The sequence below is a fragment of the Triticum dicoccoides genome, chromosome 5A, assembly GCF_002162155.2.
Source record: "Triticum dicoccoides isolate Atlit2015 ecotype Zavitan chromosome 5A, WEW_v2.0, whole genome shotgun sequence".
Lineage (NCBI taxonomy): Eukaryota > Viridiplantae > Streptophyta > Magnoliopsida > Poales > Poaceae > Triticum > Triticum dicoccoides.
Window position 1 is genome coordinate 177,652,687 of NC_041388.1, and position 22,096 is coordinate 177,674,782.

Genomic DNA, 22,096 nt, shown 5'->3' on the forward strand with positions numbered 1-22,096 from the left:
CTGTTAGTAAGACCCTGTTACTATTGTTGTTGACATTCCGGTAACCACCGATGGACGAGAACTTTGCCTATTGGCCCGCCTCGTTCAATGAGCAGGAAGATGGTTCTCTTCGTCCCTCACCTGTGGTACCGACATTGTTGCCGACATGACTGAATTGCTATCCGCTGACATGTCTTGCTTACATGATCGTGCAAATCATCACCGCCTTCCTACTTTTAATCCACATGGTGGGCCCATAACCCACAGTTCCACAGGATCGAAACCTGACTCTCCTGTACACCCCCTGTTTCCATAGTTACTTCTCACGTGTGGCCTCGTATGTAATTCATGAGCCACCTTTCGAGAGATCATCAATTCTGGTATCAGACAAAGTACTTATTTCCGTTGCCTTGAGCCCCTTTCACGCCCCGTTTCAGGCATCGAACTATTGCCTACCCGCTCGAGACTTCCCATGATACCTCTTTACTTGCCTCGCAATATTTTCTTAAGTTTCAATTCGAGAGTTACTTCCACCACCTTCCCTGATGTTATCGACCAGATAGACAACCTTGCAGAGGTCTGTTCTCCCGGACTACCCACCCTTTACTCTTAAGTACGACAAATTTCCCGAAGAAAGGATGTCGACTTCATCATGATGACTTGAAGCAGAGAACTGAAGACAACAATGTAATGGATCGACCTCTTCGAGAAGAGCAACCAAGACCGAGAAGAATCGTGAGGATTTCATAACCAAATCACTTCTCCCCTCAACTCTACTGCTTAAAATCTCGGGACGAGATTTCTTGTAGTGGAGGAGAATTGTGACGCCCGGATAATCAGACTACAGTAATTACTTATTAATGATGCCACATCACCTCGACTACTGATGCTAATCTCGCGTTAGTTCAAACCGATTCAAAATTCAATTTCAAAACAAAGTCAAGTAATTAAAAATTTCAAAAGTCAAAACTAAAAAAAGTTCTAGATGTAGCAAAGAATTCATATGTAATTGTGGTGAAGAAACCACATTCCTATAAAATATTGAAGTGCTCTAAAATAAATAAAACAACAACATAAACAAGTAAATAATTGCCTTTTTATAATTAACAAAATTTTAAAACTATTTTATTTTGGAGTTCAACTTTTATGGTAGTGGACTAGATTGAAATACTAATCTGGGTACAACATTTGTATTTTACAAAACAAAAATAAACTAGTAAATAAAAGAAGACAAAAAGGGAAAATAAAAGAAAAGGAAAATAGAGAACACCCCCCCATGCTGGACCGACCGACCCAGCTATCCAACCGGCCGGCCCAGTCGGCCCCCTCTCTGGCCTACAAGGCCACCCGACCCAAAACCCTAACCACCCGATCCCCACTTCCCCAACTCCCCCCTCACTCCCTCGATCTAGATCGAGATTGGCGCGACCACGCACTCGACCCCGTCGACGCCACTGCCCTGGATTGCCGTCGCCGTTCACCGGAGGAGCCTCGCCGGAGCTCCTCCGCCTCGACTTCCCTGACTCCTCCCCGACCCTAACGTCGCCGACGCCGTCGATGCACGCCGCTGCACCTCGTCATCACGTCGCCTTCGTCTTTGACCTCCTCCTCGACTCACATTGCCCCGTGCCCTGCAAACCCCTCGTGAGGCCCCTCCTTCTCCTCTGCCTCGTCCCGCCGCGCACCATGAGCCCCGTGCAGCGCACTGCGCGTCCCTGCCATGCTACTCCTCCTACCGCCCGCGCACCCACGCGCGCTCACACGCGCGTGGCCGTGCCCGCGCCTCCCTCGCTCATGCACCCGCGCGCCCGTGTTTGGCCCCGCCCCGCCTCTCGCTGCGGCCTGCTGCTGTTGCGCCCGACCCTCGCCCCACGACCATCGCTCCTTGGTGTCGCCCGCCGTGTCCCTGCCTCGCCGAGGCCGCGCCGCCTCTCACTCATCCCCGCACGCTGACCGCCTTGCTGCGCCACCGCGACTGCTCGCCGCCCCTGCTCCCGCTCTGCAGATCTGCTCCACCGCGCCGCCCCGCTCCCACCGACCGCTCGCACCGCCCGCTCGCGGTGTCCTCGCGCCTCGCTTGCTCGCGCTGCTGCGCCTTCCGCCGCCCCCTGTTGCCTATAGCCGCCGGCGCATACCGCGCTCCCCTGCGCCTGCCGAAGGCCGCCACGGCTCGTCTCGCCGGTGCCGTGCCACGCAGCTCCCCGTGCTCGGCGCTGCTCCCGTCGTCGCCGGCGACCGAGGCCCCGGGCGCGCTCGCCCTCGCCTCTCATGGCCTCGGTTACGAGCACCCGCAACCGTGAACCAGGCACCCGCAAGGCCCTGGGCCACTTACACGCGGGCCCAGCGCCCAGAACGTCTATTAAAAAAGGGGATAAAAAATTATTAAATAAAAATAAAAATAAAAATAAATAATAATAATTAATTAGTTAATTAATTAATTAAAGAATTAATTAACTTAATTAATTTTATTAATTAAATTAAACAACTAATTGAACTAATTAAACGTTAGTTACCTAATTAATCTGATTAGTAAAATGGGTCACTGACAGGTGGGACCCACCTATCAGGTTGACCAGGTCAACTGCTGACGTCAGCAAACACTATTCTGGATAATGTTGATTTAAATAATTAAATTAATCCTAAAAATGATTTAAATCTTTTAAAATTAATATAAAATAAATCAGAGCTAGGATGGAAAAACTTTGTACATGAAAGTTACTCAGAACGACGAGACGAATCCGGATACGCAGCCCGTTCGTCCACCACGCATCCCTAGCATAGAGAACAGCAACTTTCCCCCTCCGATTCAATTGTCCGAAAACGCAAAACACCAGGGATATTTTCCCGGATGTTTGCCCCCTTCACCGGTATCACCTCATACCGCGTTAGGGCACCCCTAGCACCACTACTTGCAATGTTATGCATTGCCATGCTTTTGTTTGCATTATATTTATTGTTTCTTCCCCCTCTTCTCTCACTAGACACCGAGACCGACGCCGCTGCTACCCAGTATGACTACGGTGTTGACGACCCCTCTCTCTTGCCAGAGCAACTAGGCAAGCCCCCCCTTGATCACCAGATATCGCCTACTCTTCTCTCTACTGCTTGCATTAGAGTAGTGTAGCATGTTACTACATTCCGTTAATCCTATTCTGATGCATAGCCTGTCCTTGCAACTACTGTTGTTACCTTTACCTACTATCCTAATGCTTAGTATAGGATGCTAGTGTTCCATCAGTGGCCCTACACTCTTGTCCATCTGCCATGCTGTACTACTGGGCCATGATCACTTCGGGAGGTGATCATGGGCATATGCGATATACTTTATACTGTTACATTACTTATGATACTGTTCGGAGTTGGGGGCTGAAGGGGCAGGTGGCTCCATCCCGGTAGAGGTGGGCCTGGGTTCCCGAAGGCCCCCGACTATTACTTTGTGGCGGAGCGACAGGGCAGGTTGAGACCACCTAGGAGAGAGGTGGGCCTGACCCTGGTCGGCGTTCGCGGTTATGTCAAAATAACACGCTTAACGAGATCTTGGTATTTGATCTGAGTCTGGCCACTGGCCTATACGCACTAACCATCTACGCCGGGACAATTATGGGCACTAGATGTCGTGGTATCAGCCGAAGCCTTCGTGACGTCAGCGACTGAGCGGCGCGTGCCGGATTGGACTAGAATGCCTGCTAGGCGAGGTCTGCTTTCGGCCGCCCTCGCAGCGTGCAGGTGTGCAATGGGCGATGGGCCCAGACCCCTGCGCCATAGGATTTAGACCGGCGTGCTGACCTCTCTATTGTGCCTAGGTAGATCTGCGACATGTTGATCTTCCGAGGCCGGGCATGACCCAAAAAAGTGTGTCCAGACAAAGGGGATCGAGTGTGTTGGGAAATGTGGTGCACCCCTGCAGGGAAGTTAATCTATTCGAATAGCCGTGATCTTCGGTAACAAGACGACTTGGAGTTGTACCTTGACCTTATGACAACTAGAACCGGATACTTAATAAAACACACCCTTCCAAGTGCCAGATACAACCGCTGGTCGCCCTCTCACAGGGTGACGAGAGGAGGATCATCGGTTAGGATTATGCTATGCGATGCTACTTGGTGAACTTACCATCTACTCTCTTCTACATGCTGCAAGATGGAGGTGGCCAGTAGTGTAGACTTCGATAGGACTAGCTATCCCCCTCTTATTCCGGCATTCTGCAGTTCAGTCCACATATGATACCCCCTTTTTCATTTTGATACCAATGCATACATATGTAGTGTAGCTCCTTGCTTGCGAGTACTTTGGATGAGTACTCACGGTTGCTTTGCTCCATCTTCCCCCCTTTCTATACTCGATTGCTGCGACCAGGCGTTGGAGTCCAGGAGCCAGACACCATTGTGGATGACGACTACTACTACTCGGGAGGTGCCTACTACTACGTGCAGCCCGCTAACGATGACCAAGAGTAGTTTAGAGGATCCCAGACAGGAGGCATGCACCTCTTTCGATCTGTATCCCAGTTTATGCTAGCCTTCTTAAGGCAAACTTGTTTAACTTATGTCTGTACTCAGATATTGTTGCTTCCGCTGACTCTTCCATGATCGAGCTCTTGTATTCGAGCCCTCGAGGCCCCTGGCTTGTAATATGATGCTTGTATGACTTATTTTATTTGTAGAGTTGTGTTGTGATATCTTCCCGTGAGTCCCTGATCTTGATCGTACATGTTTGCGTGTATGATTAGTGTATGGTCGAATCGGGGGCGTCACATCTTGAGAATAACCCGCCTATCATGGAGGATACAGACAACCCTAGTTGATACATGAGCTATTCGAGCATACAAAATAGAATGTTTATTTGAAGGTTTAGAGTTTGGCACATACAAATTTACTTGGAACGGCAGGTAGATACCATATATAGGAAGGTATGGTGGACTCATATGGAATAACTTTGGGGTTTATGTAATTGGATGCACAAGCAGTATTCCCCCTTAGTACAAGTGAAGGCTAGAAAGAGACTGGGAAGCGACCAGCTAGAGAGAGACAACAATCATGAACATGCATTAAAATTAGTCAACATCGAATGCAAGCATGAGTAGGATATAATTCACCATGAACATAAATATCGTAGAGGCTATGTTGATTTTGTTTCAACTACATGCGTGAACATGTGCCAAGTCAAGCCACTCGAGTCGTTCAAAGGAGGATACCACCCTATCATACCACATCACAACCACTTTAATAGCATGTTGACACACAAGGTAAACCATTATAAACTCCTAGCTAATTAAGCATGGCATAAGCAACTATAATCTCTAACTGTCATTGCAAACATGTTTCATTCATAATAGGCTGAATCAGGAATGATGAACTAATCATATTTACAAAAACAAGAGAGGCTGAGTTCATACCGACTTTTCTCATCTCAATCAGTTCATCATATATCGTCATTATTGCCTTTCACTTGCACAACCAAATAGTGTGGATAATAATAATAGTGCACGTGCATTGGACTAAGCTAGAATCTGCAAGCATTCAATTCAAGAGAGAAGACAAGGTAATATGGGCTCTTTGTTAGATCAACAATAATGCATATGAGAGCCACTCAACATTTTCATCATGGTCTTCTCTTCTCGACCCCAAAGAAAATTTACACGGGAAAGCTCCCAACAAGCAAAATAAGAACAATAAATCTTTTTGGGTTTCTTTTAATTATTACTACTACAGGCATGTAAAGTAAACTAGCTAAAAGCTACAACTATTTTTTGGTTTTTCTTAAGGTTTTTCTAAACACACAAGAAGAAAGCTTAAAAAATAAACTAGCATGGATGATACAATGAAAAAGTATGAGCACCGACAACTGGCATGAGTGTGTGAACATGAATGTAATGTCAGTGAGAAATATGTACTCCCCCAAGCTTAGGCTTTTGGCCTAAGTTGGTCTATGCCCATGGGTGGCCTAGTGGATATCCGAAGTTGAAGCTGGGGGTCGTACTAAGATGCATCAGCTACTGCCCGAAGGGCTGCATCCTAGAGGTGGGCTGCCTCCATCCTCCTCTCGTACTCGTTCGCCTCCTCCCTGGTTATAACATATCTCCTTTTTGCCTGAAAGTCAAAGAAAGTAGGAGCAGGGAGAGCGACGTGATAGGTGCGTCGTCTGTCAAAGATTAGTCCGTATTGGAGGGACTGATCGTTCCTCTCAACAAACTGATGATGAACCATGGCATTATAATCTAAATAAGCAGGAGGTAACTCAATATCATCTCCTCGTATGGGTATCTAAAGGAAATCAGCTAAACGGGTTGCATAAATTCCACCAAATAAATCTCCATTAATACTATTATTATGCAACCTACATGCAACAATGGCCCCCAAGTTATATTGTCTATCTCCTAATACAACACTCTTGAGAAGACTAAGATCTGGAACACACATGTGACATGCCTCATCCTTACCATTTATGCATCTACCTGTAAAGAGAGCAAAATAATGTATAGCAGGAAAATGAATGCCCCCTATGGTAGCTTGTGTTATTTCTCTAGATTCCCCCACAGTGATACTAGCAAGGAAATCTTTATATTCAGATTTGCGAGGTTCACTAACATTAACCCACTGTGGGTGTTTACAAGCAATATTAAAATCTTCTAGGTCCATGGTATAAGATATATCATAAAGATCAAACAGGACAGTTTGAGAATTGTGTGATGATGTAAATTTAAATCTTGCCACAAATTTATCAGTTAAATAGAGGTACTGACGGCACTTATCTGACTCGAAGCTCTCAAGATCAGCGTTACACACATATGCTTCAAATTCCTCCTTGATTCCTGCTCGAACCATAAAATCTCTGGACGGCCATTCACAAGGCCGCACTTGAGCATAGTTCATTGTCCGGCTCGCGTATTGCGGGCCTGGGTCCTTGCTTCCTTGAGGAACCACCATGGTACATTTTCCTAAACATATTTCTTCCTCTGAAAAATTTCTGAAATTTTTAGTAACTCAAAATAAAAGTGAACAAAACTCAACAAAATTGATAGCAACTACTCCTACAAGTGCCTAGAGGCTATATCATGCATTAAAACTACTTTTGACCACTTAAATTTGACATGCAAGCTCAAGAACAGGGTCACTTAAGCAGCAAAAAATTGCAATAAATAAAGCAATAGAACAAAAACTAATTGGACCATTGGAGAAGTCACATACCGAAGAACAATCCCCCAAAGCAGTTTTGTGAATGGAGCTTTGAACAAGGAGATCGAAAATGGCAGCAAGATGAGCAAGAACTCGGGTTTGAGCTAGCTAGTGATTTTTTCTGGAGCAAGACGAAGTGTGTGGGTGCAAGGATAAGTGGAGGTGACCCACGTGGGATCCACGAGGTAGGGGGCGCGCCCAGGGGGGTGGGCGCACCCTCCACCCTTGTGGGCACGTGGCTAGTCCCTCTAGTGTGTTCTCAGTGCCAAATATTCTCAAATATTCTAGAAAAAGTCATATTTCATTTTCAAGGCATTTGGAGAACTTTCATTTTCGGGGTATTTTTTATTGCATGGATAATTCAGAAAACAGACAGAAAATACTATTTTTGCTTTATTTAATATAAATAACAGAAAGTAAAAAGAGGGTACAGAAAGTTGTGCTTTCTAAATTCATCCATCTCATGCTCATCCAAAGGAATCCACTAACAAGGTTGATCAAGTCTTGTTAACAAACTCATTCCGAATCGCATGAAACCGGAGAAATTTCAAATAACATTGGGTTACCTCAACGGGGATATGCACGTCACCAACAATAAGAATATCATATTTCTTCTTCACAGTAGGGAGAGGAAATTCAAAACCTCCAATAGTAATTGTTGAAAATTTTCCAATAGAATTGATACTGTGGACTTGAGGTTGTTTCCTCGAAAAGTGTACCGTATGCTCATTACCATTAACATGAAAAGTGACATTGCCTTTGTTGCAATCAATAACAGCCCCTGCAGTATTCAAAAAGGGTCTACCAAGGATAATCGACATACTATCATCCTCAGGAATATCAAGAATAACAAAGTCCGTTAAAATAGTAATGTTTGCAACCACAACAGGCACATCCTCACAAATACCGGCAGTTATAGCAGTTGAATTATCAGCCATTTGCAAAGATATTTTAGTAGGTGTCAACTTATTCAAATTAATTCTACGATATAAAGAGAGAGGCTTAACACTAACACCGGCTCCAAGATCACATAAAGCAGCTTTAACATAGTTTCTTTTAATGGAGCATGGTATAGTTGGTACTCCCGGATCTCCAAGTTTCTTTGGTATTCCACCCTTAAAAGTATAATTAGCAAGCATGGTGGAAATTTCAGCTTCCGGTATCTTTCTTTTATTAGTAACAATATCCTTCATGTACTTAGCATAAGGGTTCATTTTAAGCATATGAGCCAAACGCATACGCAAAAAGATAGGTCTAATCATTTTAGCAAAGCGCTCAAAATCCTCATCATCCTTTTTCTTGGATGGTTTAGGAGGAAAAGGCATGGGTTTTTGAACCCATGGTTCTCTTTCCTTACCGTGCTTCCTAGCAACAAAGTCTCTCCTATCATAACGTTGATTCTTTGATTGTGGGTTATAAAGATCAACAACAGGTTCAATCTCTACATCATTGTCATTGCTATGTTGAGCATCAACATGAACATCATCATTAACATTATCACTAGGTTCATTACCAGATTGTGTTTTGACATCATAAATAGAAATATCATTGGGATTCTTAGGTGTGTCAACAACAGGTTCACTAGAAGCATGCAAAGTCCTATCATTTTTATTTTTCTTCTTCTTAGAAGAACTAGGTGTATCAACATTAGTTCTCTAAGAATCTTGCTCAATTCTCTTAGGATGGCCCTCAGGATATAAAGGTTCCTGAGTCATTTTACCCCCTCTAGTCATAACTCTAATAGCATTATCATTTTTCTTATTGTTTAATTCATTGAGCAAATCATTCTGAGCCTTAACTACTTGTTCTACTTGAGTGGTAACCATAGAAGGATGTTTACTAATAAGTTTAAGTTCACCTTTAACTCTAGACATATAATCACTCAAGTGCTCAAGCATATCAGCATTGTGATTCAATTATCCTCCAACATAAGCATTGAAGTTTTCTTGTTTAACAATAAAATTATCAAACTCATCTAAGCATTGGCTAGCAGGCTTATAACGAGGAATATCACCTTCGTCAAATCTATAGAGAGAGTTTACCTTCACTACCTGTGTTGGGTTATCAAGACCACTAGACCACTAGACTAAGATCTATAGAGAGAGTTTACCTTCACTACCTGAATGGATTTTTTTTCGTTACTGCAACTGATTCAAGAAAAAGGACCACAACATTTTGATTCCCTTTTATAGTTTCATGACCCATTCCTTCAAGTCAGAATGTGTGAAGAAAATGGCAATCCAAATAAAATACTATCTTTGCCGGGAAAATTAGATATGTTACTTTCCGAAGCAGTCAAAGTGTATGATGTGATGGCATGAAATTTTGCATCATTTAACAGGAAAATATTTCATTGATAATTCTGTCATCGTCATTTCTTCTCTTTCCACCTATAAGAATGTTGTCGGAAACTGAAAGGTACCTGCAGTACAAGTTTCGTCACAGTAGTTCTCTTCTCACACAAAATAGTTTCATCAGAATATTACCACGAATATATTTGTCTTTTCACGGTTTCGTCTACATGATCGAGCATGAATTTATGTGTGTACAAGCAGAGAATAAACACTTCCATGAAGCTGCAGTCAACACATTGTTTTCAGCATAAATAAATAAATCATGGGAACAAAAGGGTCTCGAGGGAAAAACAAATTCATGTTGTACCAGATCTTCTGAAGGCAAGTGAAATTGGTATAAATGTTGAGTGATGGCTCCAGTTTGATCATTGGTTTCAAAATGTGATGGCTTACCCTTGGATTTAGCTCTCTATCTTTTGAGCACGGGTTGCAATCCTGCAACTTTACTATCAGAAACTTTACATAAGGTTGGACATTTCCAATATTAGGTGCTCTGCTCTTCAGTCTTCACCTGTTTGATCATTCTGTTGTAAATTACGCCAAACTCTGAAACCTGCTAAAAGGAAAATCAGAAAAGGCATATTAAAAGATCGAACAGGGTTCTAAGAAAACACTGAAAGAGCTCAACAAGGAGTGAAGCAACAGGAAGAGGAAAGTCAAGTGGACATGTTGGTCACTGCTTGAAAACTCTTTGTATCATCGCCAAGCCACTCCCTGCTCCTAGATGATAGATTATACATGGAACAATTCGTCTCCTCATCTTTGGGAAACAGGGAACAGCATGGAGGCCCATGCACGCCGAGGAAAGCTGGAGAAGGACACTGACAGCATGGGTTGCCACCGCATGGTTGAAACTAAGCAGCCCGTGGACTAGATTCAGAAGAGACGATCGCTGTATGGATGAAAAGAAGAAAGGACCTAGGCTGATTCATAAGTCGAAGTTCTGAGGAGATGAGCAGAAGAACGGCCACATATCGCGTCACAGCGGCGCTGAGGAACGCATGAAGAACACCGGTTCCGGAGAGACAAAGAGGCAGGGCATGAACGGTATGGGCCTCAACCATCCATTTTTGGGCCTACGTAGGCTGTCCCGTTCAGTCGGCCTAATTAATGATAGGATACCCAGGTCGCTATGCGGAGCAGCAGACCTGCTACGGTGAGCCAAAATGACCAGAGGCACCGTGTGGCAGGATGGACCGATCTCGAACGTCATTAGCCTGATCTGATGGCCGAGAATGTTAAATTGCTGTGAGGGGTCCTAGGTAGCTGTGTTATACTGTTTAGCAATGTATTTCTTCAATAGGTGGTAAATTCTTAACATCTTCAGCTTTAATACCTTTTTCTTTCATATATTTCTTTCCCTCTTGCATATGTTTAGGACTGAGAAATAGAATACCCCTTTTATTCAGAGTCGGCTTAGGAGTTGGTTCAGGAAGTGTCCAATTATTTTCATTAGTGAACATATTATTCAATAGCAATTCAGCTTGATTAACAGTTCTTTCCCTGAAAACACAACTAGCACAACTATCCAAGTAATCTCTGGAAGCATCGGTTAGTCCATTATAAAAGATATCAAGTATTTCATTTTTCTTGAGAGGATGATCAGGCAAATCATTAAGTAATTGGAGAAGCCTCCCCCAAGCTTGTGGGAGACTCTCTTCTTCAATTTGCACAAAATTATATATTTCCCTTAAGGTAGCTTGTTTCTTATGAGCGGGGAAATATTTAGCAGAGAAGTAATAAATCACCCGGGGACTACGCACACAACCAGGATCAAGAGAATTAAACCATGTTTTAGCATCACCCTTTAATGAGAATGGAAACAACTTAAGGATAAAGTAGTAGCGAGTTTTCTCATCATGAGTGAACAGGGTGGCTATATCATTTAATTTAGTAAGATGTGCCACAAAAGTTTCAGATTCATAGCCACAGAAAGGATTAGATTCAACCAAAGTAATTAACTCAGGATCGATAGAGAAATCATAATCCTTATCAGTAATAAAGATAGGTGAAGTAGCAAAAGCAGGGTCATATTTCATTCTAGCCTTCAAAGACTTTTCTTTCAGCTTAGCTAATAATTTCTTAAGATCAGATCTATCGTTGCTAGCTAAGAAGTCTCTAGCAGTTTCTTCATCCACGTTAGGGGCCCATACCCTGTCCACAAGGGTGGGGCCATGCTTACCACCCTGGGCGCGCCCCCTGCCTCATGGGCCCCCTGACGCTCCACCGACCTCAACTCCAACTCCATATATTCATGTTCGGGGAGAAAAATCAGGGAGAAGGATTCATCGCGTTTTACGATACGGAGCTGCAGCCAAGCCCTAAACTCTCTCGGGAGGGCTGATCTGGAGTCCGTTCGGGGCACCAGTGTCGGCGTTCTGGGAACAGGGGTCCCCAGACTTGCCTGCTTGCGGCCTGCGGCGTGGCTCAAGTGGGGGCCCAGCGCGGCCCATCTTCATCAACTCAAGCTCAAGACCCTCGCGAGGGGCCAAGCCTCGCGGGGCGGACGACAGGAAGCTTCCTCAGGAGCGGCCTCATCAGGCAGGCTCGCGAGGAGGCAGAGATATCAATGCAAGGGTACCTCGCGAGGATCCCATGACGCAAGCCATGACGATCGAGGCCATGCGGGCGCCGGCCTGCGCAGAGTCCTTGTTTCCCCTTTGGTGCAAAGGGGGCAAGCACAGGCCAAGGCATCAGGCAAAGGTTACCATTTCGGTGTAACGAGACCAAGATCAGCCGGACGGCCGACCGGAGGTCACCATGGAGCCCAAGACAGCGTCACCACCAGTGCGTTTGGCAGCCGAAGACCACCTTTGGTCAGGATAACTTGTAATAGATGTTCCCCTTCAAAATGGCCAATTGTTGGCGCCCTCCCCGCTCATTATTTTGGGGAGAGGCCTAGGGCCTCTATAAATAGAGCTAGCCACCACAGAGTAGAGGCATCGAATCGAATCGAATCGAGAGGGGGAAAGAGAGGAGAAGCCCAGTAGAGACTAAGTAGAACACACCGCACCAGCTCAAGAACACCCCTCGTGAGGCTGTTCTTCCCCTGTACTATCCATCATCAGCCCAGAGGCAATCCACCATGCCACACACTGGAGTAGGGTATTACACCACAACAGTGGCCCGAACCAGTATAAACCTCGTGTCTCTTGTGTTGTTCATCATTTTCATCTTAGTTCGCACGAGAGGATCGGGCGTAGATCGGTAGGGGAGAGATCTCCGCACGCACCCCAGTGTTTGAACCTCAAGGGTCGGCCGGAACCCGAAATCCGACATTTGGCATGCCAGGTAGGGGTGCGCCGGAATATTTCTTCCGCTGTTCGCGTGTGATCTTCCGTCGTGTCCATGGCTGACGCTCGTCGCGCTCGCGCCGAGCGTCGGGCTGCTCGCGCCACTCGCGTCGCCCAAACGGCACCCGTCAGTGGCCCCCCTCGTCGTTCCCCGTCGCCTGCCACCAAAGCCGCCACCGGCCCGATGGGGAACGAGCAGCAGGCCTCGTCCCAGCATCCTTTGGTGTGGCGGGATGGCCGCACCGCCACCCCGTCGCTGACTCTAGCTGGATCGTCGTCCCACGCCCGTCGCGCACCCATGGATGCGCACGCCTCACTGCTCTTGGCGCAGGAGCTCCTGCACTATCGCCCCGTCGACGACCTCTACGAGGACTGGCTCGCTCACATCACCGAGGTCATCAGTGCCGCAGGAGGCTCTCCCTGCGGTCCCTCTCGCTGCCTCGCCCTTTGTCCCGCGCAGGGAGCGAGGATCAGGAGGCGCCTCCGCCGCCTCCTCCCCAAGAAGGTGCCTTGGCTCCAAGGCGCGCAGCCCCAGGGCGAGACCCTCCATGTTCGGCGCCTGCGCAGCAAGAAGGGAGCTGCCAAGAGATCCCACGTCCCCGGGAAGGTGCTTGCGTGCTCCCAGCGCCGGCGCGCCAAGATCGCGCCCCAGCGCCTCCACGACAAGATCCCGCGCTGCTCCCAGTGGCGGCGCATGGTGACCCGCAAGAACGAGTCCATCACCAGCAAAGGGCGCCGGTGGCCATGGCGGGCTGCCTCGCCTTCACCCCCGAGTTGCGCGATGTCACATGGCCAGGCAAGTTCAAGCCTGACGTCCCTCCCCGCTATGATGGCACAGCATACCCCGCGGAGTTCCTGCAGCTCTACGAGCTGGGCATCGTAGCCGCCAACGGAGACGAAAAGGTCATGGCGAATTGGTTCCCCATGGCGCTCAAGGATGGCGCCCGCACCTGGCTCCTGAACCTGGCTCCCGGCACGATGTCCTCCTGGAGCGAGATGCGCACCCGCTTCATCGCCAACTTCCAGGGCACTCGCGACCGGCCCCCGGCTGTGAGCAACCTGCGCCGCTTCAAGCAACAGCCAGGAGAAACCCTGCAGAAGTACATCCAGCGCTTCAACTACGCTCGCCTCAAGATCCCCAAGGTGACTGAAGAAGCTATCATCTCAGCCTTCTCCGACAGCGTGCATGATGTCAAGATGAAGGAAGAGCTAGCAATCCACGAAGACCTGTGCACATCCCTGGAGCTGTTCAACTTGGCGACCAAGTGCGCCAGGGCTGAGGAAGGGCGTCTCTCCCTCCTTGAGCTCCCGGCAGCCGGCCCAGAAGAAAAGAAGCTCAAGGCCAAAGACGTGAAGCGCAAGGGGGCTGTCGTGCTAGCAGTGGAACCGGACACCAAGCGAGGCAGGGATCAGCCTGAGTCATCCAAGGGCGGACGGTACTGCGTGTACCACGACCACCACACCCACAACACCAACGAATGTCAAGAGCTTAGAGCCGTGCGAGATGGGCGAATCGGCCGACGCCCAGAGTGCAATGACATGGGCTATGGCCGAGGAGGAGGAAGAGGCAGCGGACGATGGGAAGACCGTGGCCTTCGCCAGGGATGGCGTGACCGCCCTCGCGAGGACCGCTAGCAGGACCAGCCTCGCGAGGGAGGCTGGAGGGACCAGCCTCATGAGGACTGCCCTGACGGCAACGCAGGCCTCCCTCCTCTGCCGCCTCCACCAAGGAGGAACGAAGACCAGCACCAAGACGATGGGGCTGGGGGCTTCCAAGAGCCGCTTGCAATTGCTTGCATCTTGGGTGGTGCCCAGGCCCAAGCCTCACAGCGCATCTTCAAGCAGTTTGCTCGCGAGGTGAATGCAGTCCTTCCCAAGCTTGAGGCCACGCGCCCTCTCAGGTGGTCCACGTGCACAATCACGTTTAGTTCCGCAGACCAGCTCAAGTGTGGGGCAACGGCCGGAACCCTCCCGATGCTTTGCTCCCCAGTTATCAGCAACGTGCAGGTCACCAGGACCCTCATCGATGGCGGGGCAGGACTCAATGTCCTGTCCGCTGAGACGTTCGACAATCTCCAAGTGCCGTACGACCAGCTTCAGCCGACCAACCCTTTCTCAGGGGTCACCGATGGTTCCACTGTTCCAATTGGGTAGGTTTGCCTTCCGGTTACCTTCGGGCAATGCAACAACTACCACACCGAGCTCATCAACTTCGACGTCGCTCACATCCGCCTGCCGTACAACGCCATCCTCGGGTACCCAGCCCTCGCCAAGTTTATGGCAGTGACTCACCATGGTTACAATGTCCTCAAGATGCCAGGAAGCGGTGGAGTCATCACTGTACCCTGTGAAGAAAGGGACGCAGTGTGCTCGCTCGAGCGCGTGTTCCAAGCCGCAGTGTGACGCCCCGAGACCGATGTGCCAGGTGTCTTCCAGTTATTCGCTGCTGTTGCCATGTCTTTTGCTTGCGTGTTGCATTTCATCATGTCATCATGTGCATTGCATCATCATGTTTTTGAAACTTGCATTCGTTCGGGTTCTCCAAGTTCTCTCCGTTGTCCGTTCTGAGCCCAACCACACTTGCACGCGCCCGCAGCATGTCCGAAATAGTATTTTATAAGTGGCCGGAAAATGTTCTCGGAATGGGATGAAAGTTGGCGTGTGGTATTATTTTAGTGTAGGAAGACCGCCTGTCAAATTTCATCGCGTTCGGAATCCGTTTGATAGCCCAACCGTTAAACTATAGTGGCATTATAACCAGTCTTTTCGTCGGACGTTTTCGGTCTCCGAAAGCAGTCGCCGGGCCTCTCCTCTTCTATCTTCTCAGCCCTTTGCCTTATGTACTGCCTCTGCCGCCGCCCTAGGCTCCTCAGGAAGGCCACCCCGTGCGCGAGACGACCGCCTGTGACGGCCCTTCCCTGCGCCTAGTGCTCCCTTTGTCGCCCTCGTTGCCTGTCCATGAGTCACGCGGCCTGATGCCGACGACTAGCGCCGCCATGGCCATCCGTCTATCCTCCTTCGTGCGCCCCTGTGCCCGCGAGCGCTGGGATGTCAGCCTCCTCTCACGTCCGAGGGGATCCCCGAGCACCTCGCCGCTCTCTGCTGCACGCCATCGCCAAGACCGTTTGCCGCAGCGCCCGGAGATGGCCGCATCTGCTCTGACCGGTCGTCTTGCGCCTCCACCCGTTTAGCTTTCCCCGGCACTGCCTGCAGCCGTGCCAAGCCGCCGCTGTTGCCTCTGCTCTGCCCATTGTCCTGCTCGACGGTGCAAAGTTCATCGTCAAACGCCTCTGTACCCTCCTTCTCCATGGGCTTGTGTTCGTCATCGCTGTCAGCCGAGGCTCCTTATGCTATTTTGTGTGGGACGTCAAGGCCACCAAGCTCGACTATGGGGATTTGCCAAGTACCATTCGGATACCGCCAATTTCGACTACCGCATGGTTATGCTAAGTTCATCTATGAAACGTGTACATCTACTCCGTCAAGACTCGGACCGACAAGTACCCCAACGTCATGTGTACAACGACCGTCGCCGAAGACCCGGATAGCAAAACGTCATGTACCTGTGACCGAAGAACGCCATGTACCTCTCCGAAAAACGAACATGTACCACTATGTCCGAAGACCTCGAAACCGTCAAGTCCGACAACGATTGTGCACAACTACCGACGACGTGCATGTTGCCAAGTACCCTATCCGGATCGTCATGTTCCACTACCGTCGCCGAGATCGCGAGAACCTCTAACATCGACCCTAGAGCGTGCGAGAACGTCTACTTCCACTACTGCCGTCGCGAGAACGTCTACTTCCCTCTACGAACGAGAACTGTCCCCTTCGCACGCTTCAAAGGTATAACCCCAAGACGATCGTCCGAGAACGAATGCTTGTGTCATATGAGATGCACCCTTTGTCTGCACTGTGTCCGGAGTGTCTCTCGCTTCCATGCCATCGACTCGTGGGACACCCGGTTACCGGGATCACCCACCATCTTTTGCACGCTCCCGTCACTTCCTTTTGCACCGGTATCCCCGTGGGCTACCGGATAACTGATATGTTGCCGTGGCATCATTTTTGTATTCGTCGCCGTGGCACCCCTTTCGTTTCCGCCATGATGACAAATGCTTCTTAATGCTCTTGTCAACTTTTAATAATAATTGCATAAAACTTGTTCACGTCATCTGCATCATGATAACAACAATTAAAATGTTTAAATTCTTGTTGCAATAAATTACTAAGGCATATGGGGATTTACCAGATTTGTGTTTGTTATATCCGGCCCCATTTAAATTGTTTAGATTGTGTAGTTTTGTTTTCCTTCACCCATGCCATGCTAACCAACATTCAATATTGTTGGGTACATAAACAAGAGCGAACTAAATAATTATCATGGTGTCCGTCAATATGCAACTCGTTGCATGTTGAGCTCCACTTAATTTGTAGGATTGTTGGTGCATTTTGCCATGCCATGCATAATTAAATCGGACATGCATCATACTTGTCTGCGCATCGTGCCATGTTTATGTGGTGGTTGTTTACTATGTTGTTTGCTTCTTTCTGGTGTTGCCTCTTCGGGTTGGTTCCGGTAACGTCGCGTTTGCGAGGATCCGTTCGACTACGTCCGTTTGTCTTCTTCATGGACTCGTTCTTCTTCCTTGCGGGATTTCAGGCAAGATGATCATACCCTCGAAATCACTTCTATCTTTGCTTGCTAGATGCTCGCTCTTTTGCTATGCCTATGCCGCGATACCTACCACTTGCTTATCATGCCTCCTATATTGTTGAACCAAGCCTCTAACCCACCTTGTCCTAGCAAACCGTTGTTTGGCTATGTTACCGCTTTGCTCAGCCCCTATTATAGCGTTGTTAGTTGCAGGTGAAGCTTGAAGTTTGTTCCTTGTTGGAACATGGAGATGTTGTTCCTTGTTGGAACATGTTTACTTGTTGGGATATCACAATATATCTTATTTAATTAATGCATCTATATACTTGGTAAAGGGTGGAAGGCTCGGCCTTATGCCTGGTGTTTTGTTCGACTCTTGCCACCCTAGTTTCCGTCATATCGGTGTTATGTTCCCGGATTTTGCGTTCCTTACGTGGTTGGGTAATAATGGGAACCCCTTGACAGTTCGCCTTGAATAAAACTCCTCCAGCAATGCCCAACCTTGGTTTTACCATTTGCACTAACAACCTACCACCTTCCCTTGGGTCCTGCAGACTCAAGGGTCATCTTTATTCTAACCCCCCCGGGCCAGTGCTCCTCTGAGTGTTGGTCCGATCTGAGCTGCCTGCGGGGCCACCTCAGGGAAACTTGAGGGTTGGTTTTACTCGTAGCTAGTCTCATCTGAGTGTGCCCTGAGAAAGAGATATGTGCAGCTCCTATCAGGATTTGTCGGCACATTCGGGTGGTGTTGCTTGATTTATTTTAACTTGTCAAAGTGTCTTGTAGAACCGGGATACCGTGTCTGATTGGAACGTCTCGGGAGGAGGTCTATTCCTTCGTTGACCGTGAGAGCTTGTCATGGGCTAAGTTGGGACACCCCTGCAGGGATTTGAACTTTCGAAAGCCGTGCCCGCGGTTATGGGCAGATGGGAATTTGTTAATGTACGGTTGTAGAAAACCTGAACTTGACCTTAATTAAACTGCATCAACCGCGTGTGTAACCGTGATGGTCTCTTTCCGGCGGAGTCGGGGAAGTGAACACGGTGTTGGAGTTATGCTTGACGTAGGTTGTTCTAGGATCACTTCTTGATCATAGTTGATCGACCGTGCTTTTGCTTTCTCTTCTCGCTCTCTTTTGTGAATAGGTTAGCCACCATATATGCTAGTCGCTTGCTGTAGCTCCACCTCATACCTTTTACCTTACCCATAAGCTTAAATAGTCTTGATCGCGAGGGTGCGAGATTACTGAGTCCCCGTGGCTCACAGATACTTCCAAAACCAGCTTGCAGGTGCCGATGAGTCCGTGCAGATGACGCAACCAAGCTCAGCAGGAGCTCGATGAAGATCTTGTCCTTTGTGTTGTTTCGTTCTAGTTGATCAGTAGTGGAGCCCAGTTGGGGTCGATCGGGGACCTTGTCGCATTTGGGGTTCTTCTTTTTTTTGGTTCCGTAGTCGGACCTTGATTGTATTTGGATGTCATAATGCTTTATTCTTGTATTGTGTGAAGTGGCGATTGTAAGCCAACTATGTATCTCTTTCCCTTATGTATTACATGGGTTGTGTGAAGATTACCTCACTTGCGGCATTGCTTTCAATGCGGTTATGCCTCTAAGTCGTGCTTCGACACGTGGGAGATATAGCCGCATCGAGGGCGTTTCAAGTTGGTAATCAGAGCCTTCCCCGACCTTAGGAGCCCCCCTGCTTGATCGTTTTTAGCAGCTGTTGTTGAGTCTAGAAAAATGTTTTGAGTCATTTAGGAATTATATATCGGAGTGTTTAGGAATTCTTTTTACTTCCCACTCTCCTCATCGCTCTGGTAAGGCATCCTGACGTAGAGTTTTGACTCTTCTCTTCTCAAATTTCACTAAAATTTTTTTTAGGATCACGCGGGTATCTTGGAATCGTTCCGATGGTTTTGTGACGAGAACATTGTCTTGGTGCCTCCTGTCAGCGGTTTTGTGGCAGTGTCCCAGGGAGTTGAGCTCCTAGGTGTTGTCGTCACAATTTTATCGTTGCAGTTTTGGAATACCTTAGTTTAGTACGCCGACATCGAAAATCTCTTTTATGCAGTTCGTTGGTGAGATAACCTCGACTCCACCCAGTACTGGGGCGGGAGTTCGGGAGTACTGCCATAACTTGTATAACGGATGCTTTTCGAAGGTTGAGGTAGATGATTTCCGAAGGTTTCTTGGTTATGTGTTGAAGGATGGATATAGCTGGATGTAGGATTTGCTAGTTTTGGGTGAGATATTATGCTTCCCCTGTATCCCCAACACCTGATTGCATAACTGGGAAAGTTTCGGGAGTTTATAAGTGGGAATTCAGGTAGCTCTTAGGATATCTTTCCGACAGATGTATGATATGAAATTGGGGTTCGACGTCTAGTGGTCCGCCTATTCACGGTCGGTTTTATAGTGGTCTCGTTGTGTCTTAATGAGTCCTTGGCTATGCCGACTCGGGGACGCTTCGTATGTCATGTGCACTGCCTTGTACAAGATGGTGCTGTACGATCGAGCCCGTGTAGGCCCCACCACGAAAACTTCGGACGGAATCTCTATCATATGTTTGTTCTGGCTTATTCTTCAAGCTAATCCTTTGTTTTGTTTTGAGTTGTGGTATCCGAGTTGCTTCGAAGTCAAATGTTGATTCCATACCTTCCCCTAATGGTGTTCTCATATTCCTATGTGAATACCAATCCTTCTTGATCATCAAGATTGTTTTTGTCAATCCTTTTAACCGGTGTGCTTCTCTTCAAGTGGATCCGATCACTTCAACATTCGCAAGATCAACTCAAGTCTTCTCAACGGTGTTTGTTTCATCCGTTCCAAGTTGTCTTTGTTTTTCCCACCCACCCACCCTTCTTCTTCGAGGACTCAGATTTCTTATTCAAGTATACTTTTATTATTGTGAAGTCTCTCCATTTTTTTCCGTCAATGTTCTTACACGGTGTTTTCCATGAAGATGTTCTACTAGCTCATCTTTCATCATTCTTTTTTCTTCTCCGGTAGATGTAATTCAAGCTTTGGTATTGAGCATACTCCTTTTCTTTTTGCCCAATACCTTCTCATGCCGGTGCACCTCGTATTCATTCATTTTCTCGCTATTCAATTGTTCTGGAGTGCTCAAGATATCTCGAAGATTCGTGTTTCCACTCTGCATTCGTTCAAGATCTCTCAAAGATATTCTCTCATTCAAGTCATTTAATTCAACTGGTGCATTCTCTCTTTTAAATCGTTCAACGGTGTTTCTTTTGAGTGGGCCCTAACCCACAAGTCTTTTCCAAGGATCTTACCTGACTCTTCTAAGTCTCCCGGAGATATCCTTAAAATTATTTTCGAAGTTTGACGTAAGAATGAATTGCCATCAGTCATATGTATTTCTCCAAGATCTTTCAAAAAAGATTTCATCGGTGGCTCAACCTTTCCATTCTTCATTCCAGAGTATCTCAGCAATTCATGCTGGTGTTTCTCGTCATCATTCTCGGATTTTGAAGACCGAAGAAGACTTTTCCTCCATATCCATCCATTCTCTCAGGGATTTGTGGCTCTAGCTTGATACCATCCTCTCATAATTGTTTTTGATTGTGAGAATTCTTTTCATCCATCGGGAGCAATTCAAGAGTCTTCTCAGTTTGATTACCCAGAGTCCATCATTTCAGGTTTATTCATTCTCAGATGTCAGTTATCATTCTCCTATTTTACCGGTCCTTCGTTCTAGTGATCTTCAATCGGCTCGTGATCTCTTCGTTCTCATGTTTCTAAATCCTCTCAATCTCTATTCATTTTATAATTCTTCCCGATGTTTCTTTATCTTTTCTTCGTTCATTTCAATTCTTACGGTGGTTCGTTCAAGAGTTCTCGTCATTCTTTCTCATATCAATTTATTCGTTGTTTCAATCCTTCCGGTGGTCCGTGGAAGACTTTCTCAAGTTTGCGCTATATCTCTTCTAATCCTTTCTACAAGGATAAGTATTATGCCAAATCCTTTGTTGGTCATCAATTTAATTGGAGAAGGATAAGCATAATGTAACTCTTATTCTTGTTTCATCCAAGTGATTAATTCCTTATTTCGGAGGTTCATCAAAATATTCTTGATTTCTTTTGTTCATCTTTCTTTTCCGGAGCTCCAAGCTATTTCAATTATATCACCACAGAGATTCATCTAAATTGTCGCAAGGCTTCGCTTGTGTTTTTAACTTCTCTTTCCTTTCGTTTGACCATTCTTTTGTTTACCGGAGTTCTTCATGGAGGCTCTACATGACGGTTCATAAAGGATTTAATTCCTTCTCGAAGTGTTCATTGAGATTCTTTTCAGAGGAGTTCAAGCATTCTTCATCTTGTAATTCGGAGTGCAGTTCTTCCTATCTAATCTTTTGAGGTGGTGTTATGTCATTCTTGTCAATTTGAGTTCGTGTTTCATGATTCACATCTTGTCAAGAATGAGATATTTTAAATCCATCAATCTCTTCATTGGAATTATCTTGGGTTATATTTCACCTAAAGCCTTCCCTAAGGTTTGTTGCTATCTATGGTGCTTATAAACGCCCATAGTCTTCATTTATCCTCCCGGTGAGATAAGTTTCTCGTCTTCTTGTTCATATCAATCCAATCTTGTTTTCGTGAGTGGCAGGTTGTC